The sequence below is a fragment of the Haemaphysalis longicornis genome, unplaced genomic scaffold (genome assembly GCF_048455015.1).
Source record: "Haemaphysalis longicornis isolate Haplotype H1 unplaced genomic scaffold, Haemaphysalis longicornis Haplotype H1 scaffold_3, whole genome shotgun sequence".
Classification (NCBI taxonomy): domain Eukaryota; kingdom Metazoa; phylum Arthropoda; class Arachnida; order Ixodida; family Ixodidae; genus Haemaphysalis; species Haemaphysalis longicornis.
The window spans coordinates 25,205,881-25,218,720 of NW_027526335.1; the positions used below are offsets into that span (position 1 = coordinate 25,205,881).

The window sequence follows — 12,840 nt, forward strand, 5'->3', positions numbered from 1 at the left end:
TGCCTTGTTTACCTTTGCCTTAAATATCGGTGGTCAGTGTCTCTCTCTGCATGGTCTTCCAGGTGGCACCCACCAAGAGTTTAAAAAAAGAACATGGCGCAGCTTGCACTGCTGGTGCAAGGCTGGAGAAACAGCAGAGCTGGCGGCGGCTTCTCTCCCTTTGTCGGAGACCTGGCTGTTTAACTAATGTGGATTTCCGAACTTGCCACTGAAAGCTCTCCGTGACTGGCCGGCCCGGATCGTTTTTTCTGCAACCTTTCACATCTCTCCCAAAGTGGACCACGTTAGCACGCGCTAGAAACCGCGGCAACTGGCTTGGCGAATTCGGTGTCTTTAGGTTAGCTTTCCCACTTGAAGCGCGAGCACACGTGAACTGGTGAGGGGGATCGCACCACGAACGCTGGGCAGAGTGTTGTTGAGCAAGTCGAGCTGGCCAACGCCGGGAGCTCCTCATGAGGCGCACACTCGTGCGCGCGGTCTAGTAACGCTCTGTGACAGAACCAAAAGCCTAAATAGCTCTATGGTTACAATTTCTGCAACCACTTAAAGGAGCCATGAAGAGAAAATACAACTTCCTGCAATTTGAAAGAACTAGGATTTAGTATCTCACTCGGCTCCATTACAGCCACAAAGGATGTTTTTTTAACTAAAAAAAAGCAAGAAGTATTTAAAAACTTTCAAATTTTGCGCCACAGTGACGTGTTATGAGCAAGAATGACGTCATACGGGCCAACAATAAAACAATTTTCAGTGTGTTAACTGCACGTTGGCATTCAAGTGATGCAGTCAAATGGAACTAGAGGCCCCATTACAGACGTCCAGTCATGTGGCGTCGCGGCAGGTCAGTTAGGCGGCCGCCAATCACACAAACAAGGTTCCGCGACGTAGAAAAGTTGCGGGAAATTGGCTAGGGGTTCGCAACTGCTTCACACGTTTTCTTTAATACCTCCGTTATTTGTTCGAAGATTGCGATGATATTGGTATCATTGTTATCGGGACTAAGCAGTCTTTCTAATAAACCCAACTTGTATTTTGTCTTTATGGCTTTCACTGGCATTGTGCGCCCCTGCACTTTGGCCTTGTTGGTGTACTTGCGTTGCCAACTGCACTGAGCCCAACGGAGGAACTGGCGGTACACTTAATGTTAAAACACTTCTCCATTAAAATACGGTGCAGGCTACTTTGAAGTCTGACAAACACCAAGCAGACTGATAGCTTTGATGAAGCCTTGATGGGATTAGAGCACTGCACGGGCCTGATTTTAAGGCCCGAGCCTGACCCGGGCCCGTAACACCTAGCCCAGGCCCGGCCCGGGCATTCTTAAGTGAGCCTGCCCCGGGCCCGGCCCAGCCCGGACATTTATTTTTGAGCCTAGGGAGGGCCCTTGTGTGTGTGACCAGGCCCAGTTTTAGACGCTGAAGAAGATTTGTTTATTATATTTGGTTCAGTGTATTCGTAGGGGGCAATCAGACGGAGCATCTAGTCTGTACAAGCACGTCACTAACTGAAACGCAAAAAATAAGGGTTTAAAAGTGCACGTAATTTAGCTTACACCGTCTGCAGTTCATGCCACATCGGCGTGGAAGCTCGTATTCTTCTCACATATTGATGACTAGACTCTTGGCAACTTAACGTGGTTGTCTCGGGCACAAGCTGGTATTGCTGAAATTTCTTGCTCCGCATTCGAATCCACGAGTAGGTGCGTGCATTGAAATATTTTACCTGCAGTGGTTGCTAAGTGGTGGTGTTTCTCAAGCACACGGGTTTGATTCCTGGCCACGGCCGCCGCATTTCCATTGGTGCGAAGTATAAAAGACACATGTACATAGATATAGGTACACAGCTCCAGGTTGTGTGAATTAATTCGTTCCCCGCTAGGGCATTCCTTGTAATCGTGTCTGGTATGTTATACACCGAAATATAAAATCTTGAGGCAGTACATAAAATGTTAAAATTACAGTATAGTGACTATCAGACCTAGCAAAACACGTTTTTAAAACATTTCGTACAGCTAACATCAAGAAGCGTGTAAAAATAAACTCAGAATATTCATTTTAATGCTATATTATACACTTTGCATCGGAACTATTAGGGGCCGGGCCTATGAATTCAAGCCCGGCCCGGGCCCACGGCATCGAGCCCGGGCCCGCGCAGAGCTCTAGATGGGATCGCACCTATTTTTGTTTTATTTCTCCTTTTGGCACGCTTCCGCGCAAAAGTTGCGTTCTGGAATTCGGTCCATCTGCTGCTCACAACACTGGGTTCTTAGCCCCGTGGGGCACGTAATTTATTCTCAAGATGTAAGGTCGACCTAGATAAGGCCAAGAAAATTTCAACAAGTGTGGAGAGTTGTTAGAAAGAAATCAGTCTTTTCTAGGCGAAATAATTAGGTAAAAAAATTAACTACCGTATTTACTCGCATAATGATCGCACCCCTGAAGTTTGTCGTCAAAATTCCATTTTTTTTTTTTTAATATCCCGCGCAATGAACGCACCCTGAACTTGCCGCAGCAGTATGTGGCATGTGTGCCACGTCTAGCTGATGATCGTGCTTACCTCTATTTCCTTCCCTTTCAAAGCGGACATGGCTACGTTATTGCTGCAGACAGCGATATCGGCAAGCATGCGTTCAATATTGTTGAGGTAGTCTCACTAAATGCACATCATGTACTCACAAGACAAAGAAAAAAATGCGCTCAGCTTGCTGCGTCGGCCCCCATGTCTGTTTTGATGTCCCGCACTGTGACAGCGGCAGCCACTTATAGTCTCCCCGTTGTCACCTCGCAGCAAACTCGTTTCGCCGCGTTTCGTAATTCATGAAAACACTGCATTTTGCGTCACTTTGCAAAGCGGCTGGCGGTGGTGTGCGGAAGTTTCTTATGTTTTTATTTGTAATTTTTATTATGTTCATGAGACCTATACCGTAAAAATTTTGACCCTCAACTTGCTTGCCTTTTCTGTGCTCAAAAGTTTTTCGCGAAAAATTTACCCCGCGTAATGAACGCACCCTAAATTTGCATCGAAGTTTCTGGGGGAAAAAAGTGCGATCATTACGCGTGTAAATACGGTAGTTCAAGCACTAGGGGACAATAAATGGTCTCTAACGTTTTAGAACACCCAATGCAAATGTTTTGAGCATACCAGCCCTTGCACAGCTTTTTTTTATAGCTTTAGAAACAGTTGTGGCTCAAATCCTAGTGGAACCCTACAGCAGCATTGCTGAGTGCTCCCTTTCCTTCTTTTCTCGAAGCACTGCAAAAGCTTCAGTTATGTTGGCGTCACAGTAGCTAAACTCCTCTTTGTTGGCTGCTTTACTTTGATTGCAGTGCCCTTTGAACTTGCTATCGAATGTTTTTTATTGCTGCAACTAGAAAGGAACTGGCCAGAAAAATCTTTTTGTGCCAGATCACATAAACACAGGAAGAATGCTCAGACTTAGAGGAATGCAGGAAGAGAAAATTGAGCGAGTTTCTCTAGTGTGGAGAACAGAGCTCGGTTATTCCGTGGTTACCTAACATATGGTCTGGATGCGTTTATTGGTAATGTTTTTAAGTGTTTTGGGTGTTGAAGTGTTGTAGGGGCCTTTTCAACTTGCGGTGTGTGGTATTTTTGCAGTTGTGCGGCCATCTTCGCTGTTTCATAAAGGTACATCCTCACTTGCGGCAATAAGCGCGCGCCGCGAAACGCCCTTTCGCGGCAACGTTCCTATGCCGCACAAGGATAGGTGCCGGGCCCGGTCAGCTGCGAGGTGACCCGGGCGACCCGGGCACTCGCCAAGAAGCAGTTCAGTACGAGACAGTTGTGGTCAGTAGACGAGCAGGAAGAGCGACTGAAATAGCTCGGCTAACCTTGGATATGCAAAGTGGCTTAGTCTGGTTGAGTCTTGCTTTCGCTTGTTAACCTTTGAATTAGCTATATTGTCGAGAACATGCCTCAAAACCGTTCGGGTGCGTACAACGCGGCGTTCCTCTTCGCCGGGCGCGAGACGAGTCACGTTGCCCGAGACAACCCAGAGCCGCATGCACGGGAGGCTGCGGGTTTGGTCGCAGCGCCGACAGAGGGCCCGGCGAATCACGCGATGCGCTTCGAGGGGTGTGGCGCCGGGTGTGTGCGCCTCCAGTCAAAAGGTCACTTCGCGCATCCCCCGCGAAATTGCTGGATGAAAGTAGTAAAGCTTCGCTTTAAAACGCGGTAATCCTCCCGTGCTCCCGCGTGGGAGAGGGCGAGGACCGGTTTCCGCCGCCGTTCTTGCGCGTGGCGGTACTGAAAACCTACCACTTTTTATGTTTAAAACATTGAACAAATGACTAAAAAGTCAATTATTTATATTTAACCTTGTTCATACGGCTGAACCTCTTTAATTGGAAGTTGCATAATTTGAACTGGCCTATTGGTCCCTGCAAAGGCAATTACTTGCATAGGCGCCGACTGCGGGGTGGCTCGGCCCGAGCCCCCTACGAGATTTCCCGGAAGGGCAGAGCCACCTTCCCCAACCCATACTCCCCGAAGTTCCATCGCCAGTGCCATTACCAGTTTAGGTTTTTTTAGTTGCCTGTACCTTTTGAGTTAAAATTCTATTGTGGCTAAAAGGTTACTGCATCATTGTTGGCGCAGATGTGCATGGCTTACTTTCATGCTTTCCACTTATTCCTTCAAATCCTTACCATAGGAGGACAAGCGCCGCAGAAGCACCAGCGGCGGTTGCGTCATCCGTATTTTCCTTTCATTTTTTAACCTTTGACTGCCAACGCTATGTACACACAAAATGCATTTAAATATACTCAGAGGGATAGATTATATTTTTAAAGAGAACAACGAAGACTATTAACCATCATTGTCTAATGTTAGGGATAGCTCAGAGAATAAAGATGTTGCTGTACGTTCATCTCGCCTTAAATTGCTTTGCGTGCTTTTATGAGCATGAAAGAGGTTGCAGTCTTCAGTGACCCATTTGGCTGAGTTTTTTATCAGTAGCTTATCAAATACACGTGAGTGTTCTGTGTATCAGTGTTACTGCTCAGTGGGCAATCCTGAGGACTCCTAGAAAAGAAGTTGTTCTAATAATCTACATTACTTAGGTGTGAAGACATGGTCACTTGCATGTGAGGTCATAAATAACTCATTTGGTACTGAAAATGAGGCTAAGCCGCATTCACTCAAAATCTGATTCAGATTATGGTGTTTAATGCGCCAAAATCTCGCCATATCATAAATGCATGATGGTGATAATGACAGGTACATTTCGTCATCTTATTATAATTATGGGCTGCTAGTGAAGCGCTATATATATATATATATATATATATATATATATATATATATATATATATATATATATATATATATATATATGTATATATATATATATATATATACAGAAAGAAATGCCGGCAGTCTACAACGCCAAAGAAGGCATAGGGATATGGTTAGACTATTTTTTACCGTTAGTGACGTTACATTATTATTATTATTATTATTATTACGTGAGAAAGACCCTCATTTCCAAACCCTATTATCGTGCGAAAGCTTAGCGAGGGCCTCGGTTCTGGCAGCCTTGATGCCAAGGTAGCATAAGAGGGTTTCCCGCCAGTTACCCGCTTATGACACGGCTGTAGACGTTTGCGTCACGCCCCGGGGGTTGAAAAGAAGGTCCCCTTCTCCCCGTGTAGTCTGAGTGGCCCTGGCTACCACCCTCAAGCGTCAGATACAGTTGTAGTAAATATAAATACCCCAGAAAGTGAAGAACACAGTCGCCCAGATAGCCGAATTGGTAAGGCATTCGAGATCTAATCGAAGGGCGTGGGTTCGTTCCCGACTCTGGGCGCGTGTTTTTCTTTCTTTCTCACGTAATTATAATAATAATAATAATGTAACGTCACTAGCGGTAAAAAATAGTCTAACCATTTACCTATGCCTTCTTTGGCGTTGTAGACTGCCGGCCTTTCTTTTTGTATTTACTAACGAGCCCCTCATTTCCAAACTCTCTCTCTCTCTCTCTCTCTCTCTCTCTCTCTATATATATATATATATATATATATATATATATATATATATATATATATATATATATATATATATATATATATATATATATATATATATATATATATATATATTGAGAGAGAGAGAGAGAGAGAGGGGCAGCCCCTCCCCCACCACCATCGGGAAAATGAAAACTTTCTGCCTATGGCTATTTGAATAAGGAAAACTCCCCTACTCAAACTAAACATGTGCCTCAATTCAAACAAGATTGCCCATGTGCACAGACTGTTTTTTTGTGTGTGCAATTGTAATTGAAATGCCAAATTTTGATGCATCACCAGCCACCGTAGCATCGCAAACCCGTCGGCCCGTATTGGCTTGTGTGCCTGTACGGCTATTCTTGCTATTCTTGGATAATATTATAGGCTGTGTCCTTATGCAGTTGGTGCTAACCGCGCACCACATCTCGTAGAGCAGAAGTGCACGTCTACTTCTGTGGTTTCCCATTTTGAACTGTTCTTTGCATATAATATACTTGCACAAAATGAATTATTGACATTGCACTCTTAGAAGGATCACTTGGGCCTACTTTATTGCACGTTTATTTTTATTTTTTTAACATTGGTACTTAGTATGCTGTATTGCCGCATGCACCCCTGCTAGGTTCTAACTAGAGTTACTATGAACAAATTTTCTGTCTCCTAGGAGTTCCTGTTGACGAGGTTTAACGGTACAGTTTACAAAGAACGAGGGGGCATTTCCAAAAAAGTGCTTATTTTTCCCTACAGTCTGGTGCATGTTAGCTTGGTACCATCCTTATGTATGTGCGCTTGTCCGATACGAAATTGTCAGCAGAAATTTGGTGTTTGGTTCAAATCTCTGGAACGTTAAATTGACCAAGCCAACTCTCATCACCTCAGCATTGATTTCGTCTTGAAATGGTACTGCTTGGATGGAAAGTGTGTCTCGTATTCTACCATACTGCATGTCGCGCTGCTTTGCTTTGCTTTATGTGAGGTTTCAGATGCCTGCTTTTGGGTTAGAGGTAAGGGTTAGAGGTTATTTTTTTACTTGGTCGGTGACCTGCATTTCATCTTATGTATTATGCTACCTGACCACTCGATATTCCATCCAACCATCGACATCAAGGGTCCTAGCAAAGTACTGAACTCAGCGTTCAGCAGGCCTTTGCTTTCAATACTATTATAACTGCGGCATTGATCAAAACCCGGCATTTTGTCTGTGATCAAGCCTCAAGCGCAGCCGACCGTATACTTCTATGTCGGGAAAATGTTTCAGAGAATGGGGATTGTGCTGTAGCTGTCTGCATATGGGGTTCATCGCATCGTGAAGCGATCCAAATGACGCATGTACTCCGTTACAGCAGTTGATTTATCTTCACATTGTACATAGCAAGCAGACGTTCAGTACCAGCAGGGTACTCTAAGGCTGAAAAAAAAAAAAAAGCGTGCGTAGAGTGCAGTGGTAGACCAGATCGATAAAAAGATGGCAGAACCGAGAAAGTTGACAGTACGTATGGCGCCCATCATTTATTTCCACATTTGACTACACACACTTGTGCCTCCAGCTTCACTGCCGTTGGTTTGCCAAGATTGCCACGCCGCTAGAATGCGTAATCGGGTTCATTCCTCGGCCGCGATCAGAACGAAAGAGCATTATTTTCTTTTTCTTTTTTTTTTTTTATCTGCACGGAAGTGCCTCCGTTACGGTAGCTTTTTCTCGTGAAGACGTCAGTCTCGGTCGGGAACGGTAGCGAGGATCGTTTCGCCCGATAAGGAAGGCCAGCGGCCATCGATTTTCAGCGGAGGGGGTTGAAAATTGAGGTCGCCCGCAAACAGACGCAGCCGGCCTCGTGCCACTTGTTGTTTTTAACTTGTCGCCAGCGCAGCTCACGTTTGCGCAGGCCTAACAAATGCAGTTGACGAGCACGTGAAGGCCGTCGGGGAGCGTGCTGGCCGGGTGTGCGTTGTTGGTTACGCCGTCCGGGAGTAGTCGGGGCCTGCTTAATGAAGTTGGCTTAGTACGCGGTCGGTATAAGTTCAGCGTGCTTGTACGCGTTCGATTCGTTGGTGAATTTCGCTAGCTGTATGGTGACGCAACTGTGGTCTGTTTATTATGGTGTGCGGCGCCATTCTGAGTACGCAAAACATGCTCACACCTGCACGGGTACTCGTGCACCAGTGCTTAGGTTCGCGCGGCCGCCGCCCTCTGAACGAAGCGGAAGTGAAGACCCACACGACGAGCTGACCAGCCGTCGTCCCGTCCCTGCGCCCACCACCAAGAGAGAGAGCACGCGAACCATCCCCGAACCATCCAGCACCGGCTGGAGGACTGCATTGCACGTTGTCAGAAATACATGAAAATGATAAAGGCGCGAAAGAAAGGACGCGTACGAGAGGAGAAATAGACACGACAGAAAAAGTGCGGTCTGCCGCGCTTGTTTTGCCTCTTGTCGGTGTTTTTACGCCTTTACCTTTTTTCAAGTGCGTCGAACCAACTTGCACTCAGTAGGCTCTCGCTAATGTCACAAGTAATGTTCGCTGAACGCTAACAGCAGTCGCTGAAAGTTGTATCACATTGAGTGCACGCTTGTGAGTTTTACAGCGGGAACTGTCAACAGCACCTTCGCAATCTTCGCGCCTACACCGTCATGCATTGTGATGCATACCCGTACTAGTGCATTGAACAACACGCGTGATAAGGAGGAATGTGTTGCTGCTGCAGCGCGCGTTGTTACAGACGCTGCCGATTGCGATGCATGCCGGGACATGTTCGAGCAACCTATGAATCAACCAATCTTGGAGCGCGAGCACTCGCACGGTCGACCACCTGCAGGATGCTAGCGGTTGTCGCACTCATAATACTGTGTGCGTACTCTGAAGCTTGCCAAATATTTGCGTGCAAACCCGTTTCAAGGAGGGATATTCCGTGGTCGACGCAGCCAAACGGTCGGTGCATTTTCAACAGCGGAGCTGTTTGAGTTCCAGCTGTGCCTGGCGTCGCTGAAAACTCGGCGCTAGGCCAAGTTTTGCTGGGCCAAGAAGTGTGAGGAAAAGTGGGAGGTAAACAATATTAAAACACTACGTTTCAAAATAGCCAACATAGTGCCATGTGCACTTTTAGGCTGACTCGCAAACGAAGTAAACAAACCAGTCGCAATTGAATACTCTCATCATACCAATTTTATACTCTAAACGTAAAAGAAAAAAGCCTAAGAAGATATGAAATTTTAAATGATTGATAGTGGTGATTAAACTGAGTAAGTTTTAAAAAGGTACGGAAATTTTGATCTTTTTTTTTTTTTGTATCCATTGACAAGGCCGATGGCACCGACTGCGGGTGTATGCCAAAGCTTGGAAAGCAAAGTATTGTAAGAGCGTCAGATAAGAGAGAGAGAGAGAGAGAGAGAGAGCCTAACATAAGCGATTCGCTTCCCGACCGCGGCGGCCGCTTTTATGATGGAGGCAAAAAGCAAAAACGCCCGTGTGTTCGAGATTTCGGCGCACTTTAGAGATCCCCAGGTGGCCAAAATTAATCCGGAGCCCTCCACTACGGCGCGCCTCATCGCCAGTGTAGCGTCGGAGCGTTAAGCCTCATAATCAATCAATCAATTAAGGTATAAGCTTGGGAGTGTTGGTATAGCATTCTTGGAACCACGCAAAGGGACGAGTACGAGGCGAGGAGGCAGCTGTGTCCCGTCCTCGCCTCGTCCTCGTCCCTTTGCGCTGTTCCAAGAAATCAATCAATACTACGTAAGCGAGGGAAAAAAACTATCAGCACACCTTCTCTGTCAGTGTGTTAAGAGACAACTTCTCGACGGCTTTTTACAACTTCTAACTCCGCAAAATCGCTACTATCCAACGTTTGAAATTCTGTCTCTTTTAACACGAATGTGTTTTATTCCCGGATACACAAAGTTTTCGCTGACGTCATATCCGTCACCGAAGTGACGCCAGTACAACGGAGCAAGCGGCCTGTAAAGAATGCACCCCTGCACACAGGGTCTGCTGGCGGGGAAGCAACCTTTAGAACTAAGAGTACGTTATACTTAGGGTTGTTCGTTTTCGGGTTCAATATTTTAACAGTGTTTTATGCCGGTATGAACTAAGATTTCACTGACGTCATATCCGTCACGAAAATGACGCCAGTACACCTTTGCAGAACCGACGCGGCAGCAGCACGCCACTCGCCAAGCACACCCACAAGACAGCCGCCGACCCGCAAATCATGCTCAGCTGCAGATTTCGCTGCACAATTCACTTTCGTGTTTTACGGATTTCTATGACAGAGAAATCAACCACAGTTTTTTAGGGTTTTTTCTGATACATTTAGATTATGAAATAGCTTGGGCGCTCGGAAAATAAACCAGCTGGAACGCAGCACCCCTTTGTGTCTCTGAGTACCTAGTTTAACCAACGCCGCTGACCAAGTAGCCGCGTGGGCTCTGCGACGCCATGGGCAAATGGGCCAAGTATGTGCGGACATACAAAAAATATTGGGAAAAGATCCTTGCGTTGGAGAACATCCTTCATGTAAAGTTTGGAGTCACGAGAAACGGCAAGTGTTGTAGGGATTTCGCACTATACGAGATCGTTTTGGAGCGATTCAACACCACCGCAATAGTTCAACTGTTTGTGCTACAAACGAGTGTTGTTTTGTTGTATAACTTCCACTCATTCCATTAACACTCGACATCTGACAAACTGCACGCATCTGAATAAACGTTTGAAATAGTGTGAATTTTCTAATTTGGCTATTTGGGCTATTTCTGTGTGGAGACATTGGGCTATGTGGCTCGAAAATTTGGCGGGTTGCTTAGCGAGAACTTGGCATCACTGGACTGTCCGGTGTACCGATAAGATGGGGAGGCCTAAGAAAATCCAAGTTTAAGACCACCAGCTGCGACGTTTTTTTCAATCTTCCCATCTCAATTGCGCAGCTGTCCGACTCTTTTTTTTTTTTTTACTATAGTAGCTATGTTGCAAATCTGACCACCTTCTTGGCGAAATTTTAGAAGCCCGCCCGTGCCGAGGGTGCTTTGCGAGACGTGCATCACGGCGGCGACGCGCTACGAGCTAACACCAGAGGATAGCGCGCGACGTCGTGCGTCCGCTGATGAAGCGACGACTTCGTGAGACGCATGGACTATCGTAATCTTCAGCCAATTTTTTTATTCATTGATTGATTCGAAATGCGTGCGCGGGTCAGTAAGGCTTGGGTTTGTTGGCTATACATCGTTTAAACAAACAGCGCAAGACGCGGGCGACAAAACGGAAAAGAAGACAATACAAGCGCTTACTAGCAAATGGGCGTATTTTATTAGATGCGACGCTCAGAGCATCTCTTGTCGGCGGCCCTGTCCTTCCTGCGTGCGTCCGTTGTTCGCGTGCGTCCGTTGTTGTCCGCAGCCACTCTCCCGCTCTCCTCTCCGATAGCGAACACTCTCTCGCGAGGGGGATTGGATTGGATTCGATTGGCTTGGCTTGGCTTGGATTGGATTAAAGTGGATGGTGTTGGATTGTGTTGCGTCATAGCCGCGGCAGACGCACTGGCGCCGGTGCGTGCCCAGGTGAGAGCGTGAGCGTCCCAGCGCGCTCTCACTCCGCCGGTGGGCGGCGCTGCGCGCGGTGCTGCGCATGTGCAGTACTCTCTCTCTCCGCGGTCTCCTCTCCTTCGGGCGCGCTGCGCATATAACCGGTGTGCCGCTCCCCGGCGGCCTTTCGGTCGACGGTTGCTCTCCGCTTGCGCTTGAACCCCCCTCAGCGTCGCATCACACCAGGGTTCCCGCGAGGGGAGGTGGACGTAATTTTTGCGTTCTGAAATATACACGAAAACACAGGTGACGCCACACATTTGCGATCAATCAAAAAACAGGGGTGAGACAGCTGCGCATATTGCGCCTTTCTGATACAATTCCATTTTCCTGCACCAAGCTGCTCCAAAAGCACGAAAATGGCGAAAATTGCGCCAAACTGCTCCAGAAGAGCCTCAACGGCACGGATTTTGATGCTTATGTCAGTTTCGGCGGGGACAAAAGCCTCCCGCATCCCGGTCACCGCTTTTATCGTCGGTCAATCGCAAACACAGAAATGGCACAAATAGAAAGACTGAAATGAAGCAAGCGATAGCTTCTAAAACTCGATTCGCTTTCCGTCCGGGTTCGGTGAAACGGCCTTCTCGATTAGGCATGTCTGCGGCAACAAACAAGGCCGCCACCTGATCTGGCTGCTACCAACGCGCTCAGTGCGTATCGCCGATATTTTCCCTGGTTTATTTTACGCTATCAGCTGGGTTTCAGTCTATTCATTCTATCTGTTGTAGCTCTGAACAGTGACGTTAACGCGGGGATATGGTTTGAGATTGGTGCCAGATTAGGGGAAGTTGGGCGGCTCGAAAAAAAGTTCATTGAAATGTGGGGCCTACGACTTCGGCGTGGTTTGTCCTTCAGTGCGAAACGCGGTGCGCGCGTCTATAATCGGGTTCGTGAAGTGAATTTTTTGGCTTGTTGTGCTGTTGTAAAATGCTGAGGTGTTGCTGTGCTTCGAAGCGCGATCGCGAGCCTCGGGGATGGAATGGTCGACACGAAAGTTGCGAGCTGTGCTGCGGCGCCGCGACCTGTTCAGGCAGCGCCCAATAGCTGCAGGACTACACGGTTGCCATATAACGCGACTATAACACTTGATGTATGCAAAGTGAAATTTAATGCCAAAATCTAGGTGGCTAAACATTAACGCTACTCAAATGACCATAGGGTGAACCTGCACCCCGGGGACTGAAACGGGTAGGCTGATTGGGCTATGCGACCGTTAGCTCGGAGCTGCTCAACTGTTGCCGTGA

The 12,840-nt window shown here is 47.0% G+C and overlaps 1 long non-coding RNA gene across 1 annotated transcript in view; it reads left to right on the plus strand.

The window, feature by feature from the left end:
- The first annotated feature begins 8,777 nt into the window (after positions 1–8,777).
- The window catches only part of LOC144173199 (uncharacterized), a 51,025-nt gene continuing 46,962 nt past the window's right edge, over positions 8,778–12,840 (plus strand). The window contains exon 1 of the long non-coding RNA XR_013323180.1: positions 8,778–8,951. This is a non-coding gene — a long non-coding RNA (uncharacterized LOC144173199). The remainder of the gene's footprint in view (positions 8,952–12,840) is intronic.